At 44.2% G+C, this 7342-nt stretch overlaps 1 protein-coding gene across 7 annotated transcripts in view; it reads right to left on the minus strand.

Moving 5' to 3' along the window:
• Nucleotides 1–7342, minus strand: part of LOC147126748 (uncharacterized) — a 282315-nt gene that overhangs the window by 27161 nt on the left and 247812 nt on the right. For 5 of the 7 annotated variants that reach the window (XR_015084603.1, XM_086021734.1, XM_086021727.1 and 2 more), the window contains one exon: nt 4988–5030. The exons of 1 other annotated variant lie outside the window; for it this stretch is intronic. The gene's annotated coding sequence lies outside the window, so the exon portion shown is untranslated. Of the gene's footprint in view, nt 1–4987; nt 5031–7342 lie in introns of those variants that run through there. One more of the 7 variants, XM_086021731.1, reaches the window with a different exon arrangement.

Consider the following 7342-nt stretch of genomic DNA (forward strand, 5'->3'; position numbering starts at 1 on the left):
AGCCACTCCGCCGTTCTCTCGCCATCATCGGTCGTGCGCCGCTGGCTTTATCAACGCAATAGCGGGCTGGCCGCGTGGCTGAGAAGGCATCATTCAGAGAGAGAAACATCATGTCACGGCTGAAGTTGATACGGCACGAGACTTTTTTGCCTTTTTCGTGGCGAGCCAAGATGCTGTCCACTTGATGAATAGAAGTCAAAGTGTTTGACTCCTGAGGGGGAATATTTGGCTCTTTAAAGCTTAAAGCGGCACTAGAACGTTAGCCAGTCGCTGACTCGGATTTTGCCTGCAAACATAGTACTCAGTATCCCCCCCCCCCCCTGGCTTATTTTGTCTAAAATGAAAATAAAAGGTGTCTGCTCAGGCAGAAAATGACACCATGAGAGCCGCAAGTCAAACAATTTATGGGTCGTTCCAGAATTGCAAGGCAATTCGGGCACCGCCGTTTTTGAAAAACGGACCATTTATTTGAGATTTCTTTCCCCCCCCCCCAATGTTTTCGAGAAAAACAGAATAACCCATCATAATTTCATTTGTCCAGTTCAACCATCAAGGGTACACGTTTTATGATATTTCATTTGTCATATATTGTTTTCCATCTATGGCACAAACTTGCTACGGATGCTGAGGCACCTTTTGTCGTTAAATAAAGTACAATTTTAGCTGATGTAATCTTCACTCTGATTACAATAGCAGCACACTTGTACGTTTTCCCTGTTTTTTGATCATTTCAAATCGTGTACGCCGTACATCAATTTTTGTACGGGAAAAAAAAAAAAAACAAATTAAAACTCGTTTTTTGTTCCGACTGCAAACTTCGGCCGACTTTCACGAGCAAAGTTCCGCTAATGCCCGCCCCGCGCCCCGCCCCACCCCCGTTGAGCGATAAACACTGTGTAAGATTCTATATAGATACCGTATAAGATTATATACAGAAATGTACGGGCAAATTACAACTTTTCTAAGATTCAGCACAGCACAGGTCTGTAGCAGGGTTGCGAATCAATGCTAATGTTAAGTTGTTTAGAGTGTTCGCTCAAAAATACGTGCTAGCGCTGTTAGCTGCATGCTAACAAACAAAAAAAACTCGCTGTACTGCATTATACGGCCTACCCGTGGTCAGAGCAGTTAGCTGGATGTAATTTCTGCTGAGTCATGTTGCACTGTCTAGATGGCTAAAAAGCTGTTAGCCTTGACTTCAGAGACTACCATGCAAATTATGCCTGTGATAAAACAAAATGTTTCGACAATTACAAGATGTATTTTATCTGTTAAATTGATATGCAAATTAGTCATCAAGAGGGAGGGATAAAAGAGCAAAGTTAAGCGGGCGCTCAAGAGCTATTTGGTATCATTATTAATATTCAGGGGGATGGAAAATGTCCTCCAGTTCTGCACTGACTCATGTTTTTTTTTTTTTTTTATACCATTCATTGACAACTTATGAAAAGTACCTGAGTTCGAGTAACTAAAAAAAAAAAAAAGTGATCTGCAAAGTGCATTCATTTTCTCCTAAATTCCAAAGAACAAAATGCCATCACCTCGCGTTCATCCAACGCCAATTACCGAGCGTTGCCGTTTAAACCGAGCGAGGAAATGTACAGAACAAAGGGTGGGGGGGGGAAAAAAAATCCAAACAAGGTGTGGGGAGAAAAAAAAAGCGGTGCACTCCAAAGTGACAGTCTGTGTGGGCGCGGGGATAATAAACATCTTTGTTCGACGTCGGCGACGTAGCAAAGCGCTGAATGTGAGCGTCGCTTGAGTTACACTTACATAACATTCTCATTTCTCATTTAAAACGAATAAATGCTGTCTGTATTTTCTATTTCTACCCAATGAAAAGGCGTGGATAGGTAAATAAGTTCCTTTGAGTTTAATAAGTTCATTTGCCCCTTACAAAAGCATGACAAGTGACAAAGCATGACAATCGCGATAACGTAAAGGACAATAAATGACATAAATTGCAAGACCACCCAATGAGTTATTCCCTGTAGTTTTGAAGTTATCAAGGACCTTTCTTTTTTTTTTTTTTTTTGGGGCGGCATAAAATGTCAAATGCTAATTTTTCAAACCGGCGTGTACAATGTAAAAAAGAAAAAAAAAAAAAAAACGGAAAAGTTCTCAAGCCCTGCCGTATAATGTTTCACAAGCTGTCGTATATATTTTTTTTTACATGTATTAAATGCTATATCAGTAAAGGTAAATGTCGTGTGTTTATATGTGTAACTGATGGTAGTAGTCTCTGTATACTTGCTGGCTCGCTGTCACTTGAAATTTACTGGAACAGCGCATCACAACCTTCCCCAGGGATATTTTTAAGCAGAATCCTGTACGGACTGAGCTGCCCCTTTTATTTATTTTTTTTTATTCCTCCTTCAGGAGTGCAGAAAATAGAAGGATTCAAGGTAAACATTTACTGTATGTAGGTTGGAGATTAAGTGAGGGTTTTATCCGCCGGCTGCCTGAAGGTACGGCAGCCTCCGGAGACAAACGGGCTAAAAAACTGTGAGCACCTTTCTGTTTCATTTTCGCCCTCAGTTAGCGCAGCTATCAAAGAAGCAATGCACCTAAGATGCTACAGCATGGCCACCGGTCGGTTGGGGCTGACTCAGAGTTACGTCGAGCGCGTTTGTGTCAGCAGGTCAGAAGAAGTTAACGTTGCTTGACTCGGCTAGCGATGTTTGGATGGAGGGGTCTGATTCACCTCTCTATCATCACGCCTCTCGGGGGAAAACATTCCAAATGGGGATGTCATGATTCACTCAAACCCAGATTCGACTCGATTTTCAGTTCCCGATTTTCGATTCGATTTCTTAAAAAAATCGCTACCATGCTTGTTTCTGTGCACTAGCGTGGTTCTGCAGCAGACCGCAAACGCAATACGCACTGATTTTTGGTGCAAGCGCATAATTTGATCTACTCATTCAAAATGTGCTATGCATCTGGAATGAAAAAAAATGTTTCAAGACATCATTTTAATCATATTAGCGAGCCGATTAATCGAATTCTTGAATCGATTAATCAAATTAATCGAATCGCATTCATCGAATTCTCAAATCGCCTAATCGAATTTCGATTCGTCATTACATCCCTAATTCCAAAAAATGGCCTCTCGTTTTTTTTGCCCAACCAAACCCCGCCCATTTATTGGCCCCCTAAATAAGTTATCTGCTCTGATTTGGCTGAGAGATTCTCCTTAATGAAACAGACAGACTTGGGACAAAATAGGCTACGTGTCGTCTCTTTGTGGCAGCTCATATAAACGCCGCCAATGAGTTTGGAGTTTTCCCATTACCCCCTCGCACCCGTTCATAATCTCCACTCTGCATTGGAAAGCCGCTCCGTCTAATGAAGGCCCCGCCGAGCTGCGGAGAAACGGCGCCCAAGAATTCTTTTTGCCACCGCGCTCTCCTTAATCAATTTATAGGTCGTGAGGTGGCGGCTCGGCGAGATGATTATTGTTCTAGCGAGGCGGGCGTGCTCGTCTCTCGCTTGTCTAACCTCGCTAACGCCTCCGGAGCGGGCGGCCAGATTGAACGATAAAGTCGTCTCGGCGAACCCATCCTGATTTAGAGCCCCTTGAGAAATTGATACTTATTTTTCTCCTCGCCCATGTTCACTGGAGTGCGACATCATCAACCGCCTCTCTCATCCCATCGTTAACCCCCGAACGCCTAACCCCCCCCGCCCACCCCCTCCCGGATTGAAGATTTAACGGCTGCGGGTCCGAGGGGGTCAGTGTGCAGGGCTCTCTCAATGTCAATGATCATCGAGCGGCCGCCTCGGAACTCTGGAATTCTATTTGGCTGCCGTAAAATATCGCAGCGCATGAGTCACAGCGCCAGCTGAGAATCAGACTAGAAAAGATGCGCACGGTGGCTTCTCGGAATGCTTTGAGCAATTCTATGTTCTCTTGGTGCCAATGTAGATATTTGGCGTCGGTGAAAAGCACAGGAAATAGACCGATTAAAATATTTGGCTATCGCGGTCTTAGCGGTTGACTGGAGCGGTTCAAAAGGTGCGGTTATAGATGTGTGAACATGCTGGAAAGCTGCAGAGCGGCTTTGTACGAGAAAAAAAAAAAAAAAAAAAAAAAAGACTTCCCTATGCATCCATGCACTGATGTCCGCACTCCCTTTGGGTTGCTGTTCTGGTGTGAAGCCGGGGCCGTGTGCATGTGTAATGCGGTGGAAAGGACACGGCTTGGCCTTATACACCGGAGATGCACCGAGGCTTCGTAGCGGGCCGACTTTTGTTCTGGGTCAGGAAATCGGTAGCAATGATCACTTCATCCGGGATAGACGAAATTCGCCGACTCTAATTCCCGATACATTTCTCCGTCCCAAAGGCTGACGTTCCCGTTATCTCTTCTCGTACGTATACTGTCCGACTCTCGCTTGGAATCTGATTTTCGGGCCTCGAATATGAAGATTGGCGAAGGTGAACTTGTACTTGCAGGATTTGATTCAAATCAAGACACGCTTGGTGACCCCTGACTCTTGCTTTGGATTACCTTTTGTTCATCTCCGTCGTGCCTCTGTATGAAATCCTACAGGCTCACTGAGCAGCTTTTGTGTTGCGACAAGTACGAGGCTGGCAGGCTGGGAAAGGCAGAAGGGGCGCTTTTTGTTTTCGCCGTCAGCCCCCCCCCCCCCCCCCGTGCAAGGAGGCTTTCAATTTTCTGTTCCGTTCTATAAATATTGCACAACACAAGGAGCATTGTGTGCAGCGTGAAGACATTTGCGAGTTTTTCGTCTTACCAGCAGACTGAAACGCGTCAGCGTTTGATTGTCGGAGTGTCGCGCAGACAAAACACCCTGGTGTTAGATTGCAATGCGGGCTTAAAACTGTAAAGTCTGATGCACATAATTGTTTTTTTTTTTTTTTGCTATTCAGAGCAGCTCAACTCAAGTGATGCTCACAGATGGAGAGAATGGAAGGAGTGGGGTAAAAAAAAAAAATTTAAATCGTTTTTTGGAACACATACCTGACTGATGGAGATCCCCACTCAACAGGCATAAACAAACGCTCTGGAAGAAAAAAAAAAAAAGATTTCTTATTTATTTATTTTGTTGTTGTTGACGTGTTGAGAGTGCCAAGCAATTACAAACAACATTAAAAATGTAATGAACCCTATTTGCTTCGGGGCCAGGAGCGAAATAGACCGGGAGTGAAGGATGACGGGAGACGAACGGGGAGACGAGGCGCTTTTTGCTCGGAATGCGTTGCCGTATAAACGGGGAGGGCCTGTGCGGGATATTGAACCAAAGTTTGGAGCGAAGCGGCGAAGGATTGATTCTACAAAACGGACAGTCAGCCATTTTGCACACCGCACTGCGTAGGTGGGACAATCACTGGACCACAACGTACGTAGCTCCTCCCACTAGTTATCTCAAAAGAAGGATGCCATAATGTGCGGTAAGTTTCACGAGCAAGTCGACCTATGCCGCCAGGTTGAGATGAGTTTTTTTTTTTTTTTTTTCGGCCGCTGAGGGAAATTGGATTTTTATGACCCCCCCATCAAATGTAATTAAAAAGTAGCCTTCCACTTCCAAGAGAACAAGGTAGGAGGCTTTGTTGAGCAATCAAAGCGTGTGTGTGTGGGGGGGGGTGACACTTCCATTAGGCCAAATCCGATTAAAAGATGATTTTTTTTTTTTTTTTTTTAAAACAGGATTTCTGTGTTGTTCGATTTGTCTGGATCAAACGGCTCTACTCTCCGTAGACTATGACTAGTAAGTCACTTTATATGGCGCTGCGACGATGACTCGTTAGTCGGTGAGGTCAATGGGGAGAGCAAAAAAAAAAAAATCAGACGTGCGAAGGATCTAGAAGATATTTTCTCACTCGGGTTTTATTTAGTCATGCGTCAGGCACGTAGGCAGCATTCATGGCCGGCTAATGGACTAGGAAGGCACGCGAGCACTCGGGGAATCGCGGACATTATCAGAGATCGCAGAGAGCTGGCTCCGCAACGGAGCCCACATCGGGAATCGCTTCTACGGGCACAATCGATGCTCAACGCAGTTGATAGTGAAGAAAAGAGCACCGTTGGCGTTTGCGTGCGATCCGATGAGCCGAAATTAGCATCGCCTCTGACGAGGGATGTAACGATTCACTCAAGCCCCGATTCGATTCGATTTTCAGTTCCCGATTTTCGATTGGATTTTTAAAAAAAATTGCTACCATGCTCGTTTTTGGCGCAAGCATTTGATCGACGCGTTCGAGACATCATTTTCTAGATGAATTTAATCAACGCGGTCTTCGATTAATCCAATGGATTACATCGATTTTACATCGATTTCCGATTAATCGTTACATCCCTACCTCTGACCGAGCCTTGTACTCACACTTCAAATTGAACGAAGAATCACAAGAACACAATATCAGTTCCGAGATCGGGAGAAAAAAAAAAAAATATATAGTGATGATTACAACTATTTTCACTTTTCACAAAGAAAATGACCTCATTCTGCTCGCCAAGGGTTCTAATCTAAGGTTCAAGACTTTACATTTATTTCTTCTTTTGTCTAGATACAATTCAAAAATCGGGACCAGAACACCAGAACAAGCGTCCTAAATGACATCATAAGGCCCTTTGCATCTGCCTTTTTTTTTTTTTTTTTTTTTTTTCCGTACGCTGCCCTCGGAGGGAAAACATTTGTCCACCGGAGGCGCTGTGTAGCTGACGCGGAACACTTGGAGACTGCCAAAGCGCTTCAAAGGACCTGGCACCCTCTCATGCTCTATTGTATTGTCCGCCTCAGCCAAGAAACATCCTGTTTTTGGCACGCCGTGCCCGCGAGACACGCCAGGGTTTCCATTCACAGCTTGCAGCATGCGAGCATTGTTCCCAAAAGCAAGAACGGGCGGATGCCAATCTGCCCCTTTGCCAGTATTAATAAACGCGTCCAAAAAGTTTTGATCCCCACCGAGAGCAAAATGAACCGACTCCCACGCATCATATCCTGGATTTTCTTCCCTGTACCTTTTAGACACACTTCGGTGCTGGCAAATTGACCTACTTCATTTGCACCGATGATTTATTCGTTCATTAGGAGTGGAGGGAGCAGCAGGGATTTCCGAGAGGTGATACCAACATGCCACAAAATTAGGTACGCTTGAAAAATCCAATGAGATAATGTTGACTCCAACTAGAACTGAAATGATTGATGTAATTATAACAGATTCCATCTTTTGGGGGTTTACTTAAAATTTTACTTTGACATAATTTCGTTTATTTTTTTATTTTTTTTTTTGTAATGATAAAATCTCGACCTTAGATGACTTCACCAGGCAGGGAAAAGAAAGTCAACGACACTCAGCAGTAGATTGCTCCACT

The sequence above is a fragment of the Filicampus tigris genome, chromosome 22, assembly GCF_054856515.1.
Source record: "Filicampus tigris isolate MCC_2025a chromosome 22, RoL_Ftig_1.0, whole genome shotgun sequence".
Lineage (NCBI taxonomy): Eukaryota > Metazoa > Chordata > Actinopteri > Syngnathiformes > Syngnathidae > Filicampus > Filicampus tigris.